Source organism: Xiphophorus hellerii, chromosome 7 (genome assembly GCF_003331165.1).
Source record: "Xiphophorus hellerii strain 12219 chromosome 7, Xiphophorus_hellerii-4.1, whole genome shotgun sequence".
NCBI classification, from domain to species: Eukaryota; Metazoa; Chordata; class Actinopteri; order Cyprinodontiformes; family Poeciliidae; genus Xiphophorus; species Xiphophorus hellerii.
The window spans coordinates 11,802,363-11,817,850 of record NC_045678.1 but is presented as its reverse complement, the minus strand read 5'-3'; the positions used below and the strand labels follow the sequence as shown (position 1 = coordinate 11,817,850).

General features: G+C 40.6%; 1 protein-coding gene across 6 annotated transcripts in view; it reads right to left on the bottom strand.

Annotated features, from left to right (window-relative positions):
* The window catches only part of il1rapl1a (interleukin 1 receptor accessory protein-like 1a), a 208,557-nt gene extending 194,655 nt beyond the window's left edge, over nucleotides 1–13,902 (bottom strand). For 4 of the 6 annotated variants that reach the window (XM_032567302.1, XM_032567303.1, XM_032567301.1 and 1 more), the window contains exon 1: nucleotides 13,072–13,902. The gene's annotated coding sequence lies outside the window, so the exon portion shown is untranslated. The remainder of the gene's footprint in view (nucleotides 1–13,071) is intronic. The other 2 variants (XM_032567305.1, XM_032567307.1) reach the window with 1 other exon arrangement.
* Nucleotides 13,903–15,488: the final 1,586 nt, after the last annotated feature.

Genomic DNA, 15,488 nt, shown 5'->3' with positions numbered 1-15,488 from the left:
GTTTGATCTCTCTGCTGTGTTTCTTATTCATGATATAGTTTGCTCACTGATATTCTTTTCACATTGCCTGTGCAATTTATTAAAGTATAAGTACATCTGCTAACTCTGCTTTCTAATTATGGCGTCTAATGGCATGCATATGCCATGGAATTTACTTAGGCGTATCAGAGAAAGGAACAGAAATGATCACATTATTTTAAATGTATATTTGTAAACAAAAAAAAAATTGGATAAGGGTGTATGATAATAGATGGATGTATATTAGCATATTTTCCTTCCAAAGCACAATTACACATTATTTGTGTTTTACTATCACATAAAATCCAGTTAAAACTCAATGAAGTTTATTGGTTGCAATGTCACAAAATGTGGAAAGGTTCAAGTGGTGCAAAGCATTGCGTACAGTTATTACAAATATAGATCGTTGCCTTAGAGGTTGTTTTTTTCCATTGGTGGGTTTGGATTTTAGAGTACTTTTTCTGACTTCACTTTTGCTTTTGTCAGTTTTTACAAATAAAATAAAATAAATTGCCTTTTTCCCAGGCAAAATCTGTATAACACACACTATGTCCCTGGTTGTACTATAAATTCATAAATGCAACATTCATTGTAAAAACTGTAGTCAAACAAAATTATCTGCTTCAAACAAATCAAAGGAAAAATGTTTGGCCATTTCAAATCTCAGAAGGACTGTTGAGGTCTAATGTAACGCATCCACTTCATCTAGTTGTTTCAGCAGTAATATCTAAAACGCTGGATAAAGACCCCCCCACACACACACACACGCATTCAGTCAGTATCATTGATTGTTCTCCAACCATAATGCAGCTGCTGTGGGCCTCAGAGTAGCATAAAGGCCCTGCAGGGAGCAGTCCAGTTATCTCAGATGGGATCTAATTACAGGAGTTTTGTGAACAAACAGACAGTGCCGTGTTGGGTACGCATGGCTGAATGTGTGTGTCCCTGCTGCGAGGTTGCTCAAGGTGTTCAAGGTTCGATTGCTGGTCTATCATGTAAATGGCAACAGCTCTTTTCAGCAGGTGTGTACATCTACATAATTTTTCCCATTTTACTGTCAGTGTCCAAATCACTCATAAAGTGGGGGGATGCTTGGGTTAAACCCCTGTCATCTCTCTTTTGTTTCTTGAAAATGAGAAAAAATCTGCACCAGCGTAAGGAAGGAAGGGTAAGAAAACAGGATAGAAGGAGGTGAAGGAAGAGAAGGAAAAGAGGCAGCAGGAAAGAGAGGGAGGGAGCGATGCATTGCAGGAGCTGCAGGACTAGGAGAAGTGCCAGATCACTGCTGGAGCCAAGAACAGGACTGACTGGGCTTGTGTGTCAAATTAGTGAGCACAGACACACACACACACACACAAGCATATGTAAGATAAACAGACACATTGATGTCACTGACCTTCGGCAAACATGCACCAATGTCACAGCCTCAACAAACTGAGACATCAGCAGTCATACATCATTAAACCTCCTTAAAGACAATCTGCTTTCATCCTTTAAAGAAATCTGCCCATCTGAGAGTTTTGACTCCAACATATCTTCCAACACGGAGGCTTTCTGTTGTTGCCATTGTTGCCATGTGTCTCGGTCTGTGTGAGCTCGATTGGAAGAGTGTTTAAAGACCTTTAACAGTTGGCTGGGAATTGGTTCCCACTCATTACCGGCCAATGGCGCTAATAGCCAGCATCCTGTACACAATCGGCTCCCAACATCAGAGACGGCTGTTCAAAACAGTGCAATATTTATGGCAGTCCCCACTCCCTAGAGACTTGCTGCTCCATAACACAGACCACTGCAGCTGACAACATAAGAGGGTGGAGTGTTAGAGCTTAAGAAATTGTAGAAATGCTTCTAGCTCTCTTTTCCTCTCACTGCAGCTTTTCGTTCTGTCTCTCTGTTGCCAATTCTTCCATGACCTTGTCTATGATTTAGTCTTTCCTTCTTTTAAATCTGTGTCATCTCACTGGATTTCAGCAGCATGTGGACAAATCAGGGTACGGAAAAAACGGAGATAACCTTTTTTGTGTGTCCTGTCTGTTTCTTTTATGAACCGGCTGCCTTTAAACAGATCCTAGCTCGCAATTTCATTGCTGTGACCAAATCAAATACCTAAAACTGTAACAATTTTCCGGCATGCCACTGCCAGCTCTGGGATTCTCAACATTCAATATCTCCAAGGAACCCTACCCACAGTGATTCACTTTCTGCACCAATTCTACAAAAAAACAGAGATGATTAAATTACACCTTTAAATACAATCTCATCTTGTATGACAAGGCAATTTTCCAGAGCTAGTCTTGTGTGCAAAAAGTGTTATGTGTCAGGGAGGAAGACAGAAGAGTGTTTCTCCGTTCTACATTCCTGTGCTCTTTTCCTGTGTGTGAGCTGAGTGTGTGCACGAGTTGCGACAGTTCATATTTTATCTCTCGTCCCATGGGACATTGCTGAGATTTGCCCAGAACCAATGCAAAGTGACAGCTGAGAGAATGATTCCATTAGAACTGGTGTGGTCCAGCCTCCGTGTTTTATAGCCAGCATGTGATCAGGGCTGGAGAGATTAATAACAGCAGGGTCAAAAATGAGATCTGTTGAAGCTTGGTGTCAAGTCTGACTCAATCACATTAGAAAAAAAGCAAAATTGTCCTTGATGGGACTGGAATACATACACACAGAGTACCTGGAAGGGCAAAGTGTCTTTCAAACAAAATGACTCCAAAAGTTTTAACTTTTGGAGTCATCTGTAAAGGCCCATATGACCTTGATTTTACCTTACAGTTTTTCTTTGTCCCGACTGCAACACCTCGCCAGATTCTGACTTGTTAAAAAAATGGTTTGCATAGAAGACACTTGCAGTGTATTTTTCATCTACAGTCACAATGATGTTATCTTCCTCCATAACCTCTAAGTTTCAGAAAAGCCTCTTAGTAAACCTCAGTTTATTTCAATCAAGGGACTTAAGAACTTGATTGTTGACATTGAATGTCAATCAGTTAGATAAGTTTTTATTGCTTATTAGAAGAGCCTAATAAGCAATTTGATGATTATTAATGGAAAACTACCACAAAAATTTGCCCAGAGAAGGAAGACCAACACACCCTCCTGATGAAAGGCCTGATGGGAAAGCAAGGCTTGCCTCCCGATTAAGCCTTGGAGTTCAGGAATTGACTGGGTTCAACCTGAAAAACTATTAAGGTAAAAGAGTCTCTCTTGCAACTGAGAAAATGTTTGAGCAAAAAAATAAATAAAAATGAGAAAGACACATTTTTGCAGATGCTGAGTTCCATTGAGGTAATGAAATGCCACAAATTATATTGTGCGAGGATAATGTCTGTGATCAATCTCATTAAAGATGTGCTCACATTTCCCACCCAACAATAAAAGCTATAATCCCAGAACTGAATATGATGAAAAGCCCTTCTGAAACAATGTAATAGAGACCTATGAAACTGATTTTATGTTTGTCAGCTGTCTGCAGTGGGTATTTGGCAAGCTTTTTCAGACTATTGTAATATTAAGTATATAGAGCACTAATTTAACTTGGCTAATAAACACAAAAATCAATGAATACTTGATCTATTGATGTTAGATCAAGTATTCAAAAAGAAATGCTAATGATTATAGGCTCTGAGCTCGTAAACGTGCTGCAGTCTAGGTATATCTTTTCAGCCTTTTTCTGTCACTGTGCAAGTAGCTACATCTTATTTAGCAAAAAGCATTGCTCGTCTATCTTATAACAATGTTTGAATACAGAAATTGATATTTTGAAGTCCCGGAAGTCAACTTTTGGTTGAACCTTCTGGTAAAATGTATTCGTGATTTTACCTGGAATAAGTGTTCTGTCAGATTAAGGAGTAAAAGTAAATCACTCACAAAAAAAATATTTAATTTAAGTTAGAGGCTCTATAAATATTCTCAAGCTGCTGTCATAGTTGAAATGTTTCCATGTGTATGTACATAACAAAACAACTTATTACTGGTAAAAGTGTAAGGAGATTATACATTATTTGGAAACTCTGATTCTCTGGTGTCATTCAAGTATTTGCTTGCATTATAAAGTGTTTATATTGTGATGTGGAGTGCTCTGTAAGTGCCTTGAAGAGGTCAGATAATGACTGGCTAAATTTACCAGAACGTACGGGTGCTATCAGCTGGAGCCACTTGAATTGAAATCTTCTGCATGGAGTGTCATTAGTGTTATTAGTGATTCACTGTTGCGCTTGTACCTCTAGCACTTGCTTAAATTCTGCAGTAATGAAACATATTTACAATAAATAAAGCATTTTTAGAGTTTATACAACAAAAGTTCAGGACATGTCCAAAACGTCTGGGACAACCTGGCTGACCTGATGATTGAATTGCATAATCTGAAGTGTCAGAAGCATTGGAAAGCGATGGAAGAGTATTATTTACTCTATTGAAATAAGGCAGATGTACATCACCATAATGGGAGTATATGTATTTGTAGATGCAATTTACAGGATCACATTCTGCTTCTTTCAAGTCCCATATACTACAGATATTTTATTTTTCAAATGGCTGTCCAGATAAACAAATTATATAGATAGGACTGTAAATTTCTGCTTGTGTATACTCTTTTCCTGCACTCGTCCAGTTTGATCCATTTTTAGATACTAAATCCAAAGTCACAATAGGTTTATTGGTTCCAACTATTACAATGGTTAATAAAAGTATAAGAAAAACTTAAATGTTTCACTGTCATTTTCAAACCTGACCATCCATTTTCTTGCATCCTTGTCCCTAGTGGGGTCGGGAGGGCTGCTGGTGAGTATTTCCAGCAAGACATTTCAGGAAAGAGGTGGGGTACACCATGGACAGGTCGCTGTCTGTCGCAGGGCAACACAGAGCCAGACAGGACAAACAACCATGCCCTCACACCTAAGTAGGATTTACCTGACAGTCATGTTTTTGGACTGTGGGAGGAAGCTGGAGAGAACCCACGCATGCACAGGGAGAACATGCAAACTCCATGCAGAAAGACCCCGGGCTGGGAATCGAACCCTGGACCTTCTTGCTGCAAGGCAACAGAGCTACCAACTGCGCCACTGTGCAGCCTCAACCTGACCAATGCAATAATAATAAATTGTTTGATCTTCAAAACAAACAGAATGAACTAGTTGTCGTAGTGAATTACTAATCCTAAATGGGTTTATCTGGCCTCATTTCCAGTTTTCCTGTTTCACCTTTTTTACCTATATTTTTCCACATTGTCCTCTCATCCTAGTCTTTCACTTATTTATAGGTGAAATCTGACATTTTGGATGAATCCTCAGTAGATCCTCAACTAAATTAGTTCAGTTGTAAACTGCTTTCGATATAAATATATGCAAAGTGAGTGTGATGTTAGATTCCTGCACCTAAAATAAAACAAATTGTATACTTTGTACTTTCTTTCATTGACAATTACTTCAAAGCAGAACAATACAATGGTAGATACTTCAAACACTAACATTTGAATATAAATGAAACATTTAAGTGACAATGTTACAGTTCACATTATTTTAGTCCATTTTAATGTAATAGTTTAGTTAAACGTTACTAGCTTAATTAAAAAGTTCTTCACTAAAGTATTTTAACTGGAAGTTGAAGGATTATATTAAGTTCATGTATTGGAGAAAGGATGTTTTTATGGTGTGTGTGTGTGTGTGTGGGGGGGGGGGGGGGGGGGGGGGGGGTATATGTGTGTGAGGGTTGCTCCGTGAGAATTTACCCCATCTATTCTTTTGTAGTACCACACACATATTCAGAAGACAATGACTGAGATAGAGAGCTGTTTGGCTTTTAATTTCTGATAATCAGGTGAATTCTGATTACAGTTACAAACTTTATTAATAATTGCCCTTGGCACTTAAGTTATTCATAGTCAAACCAAAGCCATTGTTGCACGACACTGTAGTTAATTAAGCAGCGTTTTGTATTCACTTTATTCTTGTCTTGATGTCAATCAACGAAACAAAAAGGAAGAAAAAACAACTCTGTTCCAGATGCATGTGATTGTGTGTGTGCGCGTCTGCATGCTGATAATGAATTTGCACTCAACCCATCCCACAACCTCTTCTGCAGCATGGCAACAAATCACTGACCTGCTCCCGCTGCTCTGATCTTTTGCTCTCAGGAACTTCCCTCCCATTCACTCTGCACTCCACACGCGTGTGTTATTAAAACATGCTCAGTTGTGTTAGTGTGTAATTGAAGATTTTTAAACTTGGAGCCAATTTGCCTGAAATAGCTCTCCGGCTCCCGCATCACAATGATTATTTCTAAACAAACCATGTTTAATCGACTGCATGCCTCTGCAGCTCTCTCCATCTGGAGGATGCTGTGTGACAGCTTCCCTTAAATTACAAATATCAATCTGCCACAGTGGGAGCTCAGCTGCCAGTGGCCTCAAGGGGGTCCACGTCAAAGCAACCAGCCTTCAAAACAAAGCCATCAAAAAGAAAGAAAAAAAAAAAGAAACAATCCCTGGCTTTCAAGATGCTTTGGCTCCTAATCTGTCACCTGATCCCAGTTCTGATAATCTGACCAAATACAAAAGCATGAAATTATGATTTAATGGCATAAAAATATCTAGCAATACAAAAATACACAGCACTGCTACACGCAGCTACACATCTACAGATCTGGTTTCTGCATGAAGGCTGACCTGAAGTTGGCCCAGAGTGTGCTTCTGGGTCAGCTCTGTGTGGCTCCACCCAGTTCTTCCCCTGCGGCAGGGACCAACAGACGTTAGCACCGAGGGCTCCCAATCTGCCGTGTGATCAGGGACTCTCCCTGAGCGAGTTCTTTCCTCATCACCGGCTGTCTGCCCACGGGGAATACCAGCACTCACACTCCAACCACCCGCTTATTGATAAACCTCACTGCAGGATTGCCTTCTCCTCCTTGGGAAAGCAATGGGTCTGCAGGGTGGCTTAATTCAATCAATGTCAGTAGGGGGGAACGCACGTTGTCCATCATTTTGGTAGGTCTAGTTCTGGGAACATCTGCCACATATTCTATGAAATGAAATGACCAACAACAATGGCCCCGCTTAGCATCGGTAGTCCCCAGTTACCCTTTGCGAGCTCCAGCACGGTAACCAGTTAAGGACATTTTGATATACACTCAGGATCATGCACATTCAGAGATATTGTGCAACAGTAATCACAGAAAAGCATTGTAGTCAATTATTGGGTTCACAGAAGCTGTCACAGCTCCCCCAGAGTTAATTTGATTTCCTCTTGGGCGGTGTATCAGTTCCCCAGCTGTGTTTATAGCAGACACGGTGTGCAGTCTGCACACACTATCAGACATTATGTCTTTAACCCTGTGGAATCCACACTGCATCACAAAAACTAAATGCTTTAATTGAAGAAAGTTGTGAGAAGCAGGAGGGAGGCATTCAGGTCTGGAAATGCTGCCAATATGGCTTTTATTGACGCAATGATGTCTACTCTTCTTAATATACAGCAGACGTATATTACACTGTGCTTATTGTGCTGTTTAACAGAACGCCGATGCCCATTTAGTGCCAAAACAGCCCTTACCCATTGAGGCATGGATTCCACTAGAGCGCAGAAAGTTTGTTGTGGAATCTGGCACCAAATGTTTACAGCAGATCCTTTCAGAGTAGTAAGTTGTAGTTGAGTTGAGGCCTCCATGGATGAGACTTGGTTACCCATCACATCCTACAGATGGTAGATGTGATTGAGATCTCAAAGATTTGGACTTCCTCTTGTGCCCCTTAAAGGAGTGGGGGATATAATCTAAAACCGTGTTGTCATGTTATTCCCTCACCAAAAACATGCCTGTAATGTTGCTTTGACTCTTTCATGCATTTTTGAGAAATCCTTGAATCTCCCATGGCAGTTATTCGGGGTGCCTAAACACTTGTTCATACAAAGCGCCACCAGTTTCCATACAGCTCCTCCTTGAAGGGGCAATCTCCAGGTGAGCTTCTGCCCCACAGACCAACCCTTCCCCATGCTTTTCCCCACTCAGCTCCTCCAGACTAGAGGCAGCAGCTATTAGCAAACACCTGGTGGGACTGCGAGTCTGCTGGGCTTATTATACAAACTACTTCTCAGTCCAAGGCTCCTAAGAACGGTTGTAAAGTACGTAATAGAACAGCAGGATTCTGATGACGTGCTGAAAGCGAAGTGTCGGAAAGATCAAGAGATTCTTAAAGAGACAGAGGCCAGTTTTAAGGTGTCAAATTTGCAACATCAAATTTGTTATAAGTTAACAAAAGGTGTTGTGCTATAAATTTAGTGCTGAAAAATACACAATACCACCCCTTTAAAACTGTCACTGAACTATTTTTTGCTTTGTGGTATCAAGTGTCCAACTTGTTACCACAAAGTTGTCCAGCAGTGTTAAGGTCAAGCCTTGATGTTTTCAGGCCCCTCCATGCTCAGTCTTTTTCTAGCTCAGAAATGATTTTGTCTCATGCGTTAATGTCTAAAATTAAACTTATTCTTGAACCCAAATTTGCTAAATCATAAAACTACACATAGCTCATCATCCTATGTGCAATCCTGATAATAAGTTTAGCTGTTGTTTACTTGTTTGGTAGAACTTTTTGCAAGCTAACAGTACAAGTGTTATAATCCTTTGTGGAAGTATGTATGGTTTATTCGTTTATGCAACTATTTTATTTTTTATAATGGCTAATCTGTGAGCCACCTTGTGCTTCTATTTCCCTGTTAACTTTATGTGGATTCTCCTAAGGGACAAATAAAGAATCATTCTATACTAAAATAAATTATGTTTCATAACAAACATGTACGTACGGGGTGCATACAAAACCTACTTTTACAGAGTAATAAAAAAAAATACTGGTCCATACAAATGGATTCCTGTACAATTTCTGTCTTTCTGCTAATTTTGCTGAATATTTTTCTCAAGTGATCAACCACAACAGCAAGGTGGGTTGCCATGGGTTCCATTTCTTCTGCTCCAATTGTCAGCTTCAGTCTGGCTCCACCATGTACCTTTGTTATTATTTGCCACATTAATCTCCAATGACTTTACAATTAAATGGTGGAGTAACAGAGGGGGTACACTGGTTTGTTTTGTTGCCTCACTAATTAGTAGCCAACTGAGCCAACAGGGGATTAACGTCATCCTGGTTTAATTTGTACCACAGCAGAATGGACTCTTGCTTGGTTTGGGACATTGGTACAGAACCCAGTCATTGGCTGAACACATCTGTGAAGCAAAAATTTACATAAGCCTTAGCCTTAGTTGTAGAGGTTTACCATTTCACTGTTGTAGCTTTTCTGACCTTCTTACATTGCTCCCAAACATGCGTCATAGCATTAGCGCATACCCATCAAATCTCCCGTACTGGTCAGGAAGCTAATGTATTTTAACCCTCTTTCCTGACCTCCTACTGTATTATTATTTTCATGTAAATCTCCAATATGATAATGATAAACATTCCTGTTCTTCTCCAAACTGAAATCTTTCACTAGCCTCACGAGAACTGCCACCCAGGTTGTGGCAGGTGCCGACAGCGGGAACAAACAAGGTTTTCCACAAAAAGTGGTGGTCTGAAAAACAGTGAACGGGTGAGATTGTGTGCCCAGGACCACAATCAACCAGCAAGAGTGCGTCATCAAGTCGTTTTTGACATTTTTCAGTTTTTTAAGACAAATCATGTTAACACCAATAAATTCACACAGCTTCATGTCCAAGGTTACAATAAAGGTTAAATCACATGAAAGTTTTGCATGAACGACTTTGTTTCCTTCAAGGAATAGATATGGTTGAATATGTAAAATAAATAAATGTGCTTCAGTTCCCTTTTGTGTTTTCATTTAGGCTTTATTATGGGGCTTATGTAATTAAGAATGTCCACAGCATTTCAGTGTTAACACAGGTAGGCCTTTCAGAGTATGAGCACCTAATTGTAGTTTATAAGTGGTTGACATGTAGTTATGTTAAATTTCTTCTAAACCTGTCTTAAAATGTAAAGGATACTGGACCTCGATCGGGCCGGTGGAACGGCGGGAAAATTTCCCTTATTTCTAAATCCAAAACTTGGCAAGCATGTATTAGTGCAGCTAGTCTGTGGCAATCATTTTTTCTCTCTGTCTGCCTCATTGGTAAAGTATCTCTGAAGATCTTTTTTGCTTGCCCTGTCGACTAAAGACGGTCGCATATGCATTTTTCTCTCGATGTAATCGTCATGTTACCATAGTTTATAACTTCCAGCTGTAGGGGATTATTTTGCGGCTGCAGTGACAGGAGGAGGGATTGTTATTGCAGTGCTGCTACTGGAAGAAGTGATACAATTTGGAAAATGAAAATGGGTCTGTTTGTATCAGTTTCGACACAAAACAGTACTCTTGAATAATTAATTGTTTCAAGTATCCACTGAATTGAAATGTTGATTAATTTCAGAACTGCAGCATGTTGTATATAATTTACAGTAAGAGAATATATGTTGTCATATGACATTCAGCTACGAGCATTAAATCATCAAATACATCAAAGTGAGCTCTCTGTGTAATCATAAGTTACCTAAATTAGATTACAAGCTCACATTTTGCCATTTTATTTTTAGAGAATCAACATCGTTTCTTCCATAAAGTCCGTTTTCACAAATGACCCGTCAACAAATTCTGATTGCAGTGTCGTAACAGAGGAAAAACCGCGATCTTGTACCAAAAACAATGATGTACACAAGTCAGGCCTCACATCAAGACCTCCAACATGTGAAGCAAATAGAAATTGCCATTTCATCATGACATATTCTGCAGCAAGCGAACATTTAATCCTCAAAGTTGATGTAAGAAGCAGGAGAAACAGAAATTCTGAAGAGGGCTTTGTGGGGACCACATATACTGAATATATATTTAATATGGACTGCTCAGTCAGCAGTGTTCAGTGTCCATCAACATAGTCCAACAACGAGTTTAAACTCCTTCCCTCAGGACAACAAAAGCACATTAGTGAAAAGCAATAGGATTAAAAAAAACTAATTTATTTCCTATACAACTGGGTTTTTAAATCAAGGATATGCGATTGTTATTTTCCTGATTTCAATGGAAAGCCACATTGTTAAATGAACTTTGATATTTTGGATGAAAACTATTTCTAAACAACATTTTCCAATAAGAGTCAACAGACAGAAAAGTCCAAGAGGAAATTTTATTCACTGGTAAATATTGTCTTTTTTCACGGAACATTGTCTGCCACAGAGAAAGAAATGGTTCAACAAATTCCCCACATCTCGATTCAATCGCATCTGTAGAAGGCGGCTAATAAACACTCAGGACTGAAGAGACCTAACATGATGCTGCTAAACACCCCAGGTCACTTTCAGGGCTCTAATGAAGTTTAACCCTCTACAGGTCAGGCCTTCCTAGCAGCCAAAGTGGGACAAAACGCACTAAGCAGGTAGTCATAACAATATGTTACTTTATCAAAAGGGAACATATATATATATATATATATATATTTGCGATCAGCATCAGATACTCTCATGTTTTAATCTTAGTCTTGCAGCTCAAGCATTTTAGAGTTGGATTCACGGCAGAGTTACCGCAGCACCAACTCCACAAAATGAGGCCAGACTCGAACAAAGGAGCTGTCTGTTTGAGCACCACGGACAGTTCCTGTCATCTTCCTTCTGACTAGGCGCTGCCGGCGGGAGCGACGAGCTGCCAGTTATCTCCCGCACTTTGCAACATCAGACACAAGCGACTTTGCGAATTCATTAACGACGGGCTCTGTGCGCCAAGCAAAGAAAAAAAAAAAAAAACCGCACTTATCATGTTTTAGAGAGAGGACATTTTTCACTCAGTATCTTTTTTTTAAAGCTGTTAACAAAGCTAGATGAAGACGTGGCTCACCTCTAAGTGGCCCCTGCAAGCTCAATTAGATGTAGGCCTTTGACAAGCTTATAAAAAGAGGGTTTGGGTGGAGGCTGTCAGATACGATTGACCGGGTTTATGCCCGAGCTGGGTGTCTGCTAACATTCACAGTTTTGGTTGAGTTTGACTTTTAAACAATGTGAACGGCCTTGGCAAACCAATATAAGAGAGAGGCAGCGAGAGACTTAACTCGTGCGTGTTGGCTCGTTCAAAGCACATGCTCGCCGACGGGCAGACCACCCGCAATTTCTCTGAACCGGGCTTGAACAAACGCAGCCTTAGAAACAGCGATTAAATGCGGGACATCAGCAGAAAACACACAATCCCTGTCCATCGCTCCGATTCCTGCGTCATGCGTCGGTATTCCTGCGGTTCCACCCAACGGACCGCCTCGCTGTCTTCCTCGGCGGACTGGTACAGAGGATCGGAATAAGCCTGATCGGTTGCTCCAACATGGTCACATTTCTGTTGTCCCTTTCATTCCCCACAGGACATGAAATCTGTACGACTTTTTTGGTTATTTGTAACAAGTGACGCGAAGCCTCATCCAATCCTTTCAAACTGCATCACAAACACACCCACACACACACAGCATAAGTTTTAACGCGTGTGTGTTTTTAAGCGTCTGCTTTGTTGCTGAACCTGCAGCTCATATAAAAGAATGGGTTGTGTGTACAATAAGGCTTGCCTTCGGGAAGAGCTTCCGTTTCGCTTACACCTTTATCTAAATCCCCTCCTGAGTGAGCTCCGGTGAGCCCGGCGGCTCGGTGCATGTACGAGACACTGCACTGCAGAGGGCTCCTCCGGAATCTCCATGATTGAGCTCGGGAAGCTCAAAACAGTCGCTGAAATTTCACTCGAAAAATAATCCAATTCTCGGAACATTTCTGACAGCCTACAGATATTGGCACTGATCGCATCTGCCAGGCGCTTAAGTTCTCCTCCAAGCGTCAGGCTGATTACGCTCCCTGCACCTCTATCACTGTTTTGTTTTCAGACCAACTTCAATTGTCCGAGAGAACCCCAGAGTGAGACAGGAGGAATGCGTCTATGAAATAATCATATAGCCAGTTTTTTTTGTTTGTTTTTTTAAATGATGTTTGAAAACTTTGCCAAATTGCACCATAATACGTAAGCAAGCCCAGAAGAAGAAGAAGAAGCAAAACTGGCCTACCTTCAGTTCGGTTCCAAAATGGTACGACGCCGAGTGTCAGTCAGCGGGGAAGGCTCTGGACATCACAACTCCCGGTTAGTAGAGGAAAAAACCGTGCGCGTACAGTGGCTGCAAGCTGGAGGTGATCTGTGTTTCTGCGAGGTTACCCATTCAGCCAATGAAGGTTTGTATATGCTTCTGTCCCCCTTTTCTTTTCTTTCTTTTTTTTTTTTTTTTGAGGAAAAGAAAGTGCACTGGGCGCTTTGTAGCGCAGATGTCACTTTGCGCTCTTGGAGATGAAGGTAAAGACCGATGAGGGGAAAAAAAAAAAGATTTTTCTAGAACCTAAGAAAGATTATATGACAACCTCACCCCCTTTCTTTTTTCAAAAGGCAACAAAAATATCTAATAGCTGACTTTTACGCCGAATTAGAAATCCACTCTTGTGTGCTTCCTGAACACACTCGTTGGTGCGATCCCCGTGGACGCGATGATGGGGGGTGGGGGGAAGAAAAAGAAATGTATGGATATAATCGCCAGATCCAGTGTGTGTGTGGGGGGGACGGGGGGGGGTGGAGGGGTTCCCTCTACAGCTCCAATGCCCACAATGAGAGTAGTCTCTCCCCGGTCCTAGTGCACCACACGCCGTCCCTGCTGGTTCTAACGCACGCCGCCGCTGCACCTGCAATCTGTCATCCCCATCGATTAAGCAGTGAAATGGACGAGGGGAAAAGAAATTCCAGAAGACATCTATAACTCAACTCAAAGCCCCGACGCTGAACAGGGAAAGGACGGACGTGCAGCGCTGGTCCTCACTTGTTGTTGGTAGGACGGAGGAGATTGAAAAGCGAGAGAACGAGGGAAGAGGTAGAGAGAGAGAGAGAGAGAGAGAGAGAGGGGGTGAGAGCAAAACGGAGAAAGGGAGAGAGAAGGGGTTTAAAACAGGGGCGGAGCTAGATACAATGCAAGATTTAGATTATTTTTTTTTTGCATTTTTATTTTCAAAATGTATCTAAATGATTTAGAGTTCTATTTAAAATAGTTTACGTATTTTGGTACAAAAACTCGTTTTACTCAGTGAATTCTTTTAATTTTTAGGAGTATGGCTTGCAGCTAATGAGCACAAGACAATTCTGCTTCTCAAAATTTTAACTATATTAGACAAATAAATAAAAAGGGATTTCAATTAAAAAAAAAAAAAAAAGAAGTCCAATGTTGTGGTCATATTATAATTTTTTTTAAAAGTTGGATGTTCATAGAGTGATTCGTCCAAGCATTGGGAAGATGAGTTGAAAGGAAAAAGTCTATAGGGAACAGGATGGAATAAGCCAGGAGAAAATAAACAATTCAAGCTAAAAAAAAAAAAAAAAAAGATTTGGGGGAAATTACAAGGTATGGATTGAGGCTGTATTTGAAGCTACACGTGTCATATTTGTTGTTGCCACAAACCCAAATCTAGAGCAAATATTGGTTGAAAAATTAGAACTTTAATAAAATAATAAACTTACAGAGACAGTAGCAGCATGAATCACGAAAACATGTAGCCAGGTTGACATAAGGATAAATCGATGTGCACATATACTGAGGCCAGTGACGTGCAGTGAGGTTCATGGCTGGTGAGGCACTGACTAAATCAAAATCATAAGACCCCCTGCATGTTATTGTTTACATACGGAAATTTCGCGCATACGAACAACACTGAAGGGCAAAAAGTCTATACTTTCACATGCCATGCAAGCCGCGCTGCCAAGGTAGAATAATACAGTTTACTCAATGAAACTTGGAAATATAGATATGATTAATTTAGTGTTATGCTGCACAGCAAAGGGAAACATATTGAAATACAACTCAAAACCACCTTTTTCTCGCTCTCTGTATCCGCCACGCTACACGTAGACTCCTTGCGTGTAGCTTCACTTATTTACTGTATGCTAGCTCGCTGTCTCTTACTCTGCAGTTGTGCTGTCACAATGTTTGGGATCATGAGCGCCCCCTGCCATGAGGCAAGAGAACTGCCTGCCTCACCTCGGATCTGTTCTCTGCCGTTTCTGATCGCTCCTCAGCCCACGAATCACCTTACACACACAGTTTGTGACAAAAAGCACTGTACATTATATAGATAAGCTAAATTATGGAAAATATGTTTACATATTAAATGGGTTTTTTTTTGCCATTTTATTGGCGATGTACAGACAGGAGGAATATGCTCTGATAGAATGGCAGCCAGTTAGCGAGAGGTTGCGCAATCACAGGTGAGGCTCAGCTCGCTGCTGCCTCACCAGCTTTGCTTCTGAGCATTTTAATGGGAAATTGCGAAAATGTAGAAATTTTTGAAGAAAAAATAATCAAAATGGGTAAAGCTAAATGAAAAATAAATACTTTACAGCACAAAACACAGGATGAAAATAGCGATATGAATTATCATTATAAGATAGGCT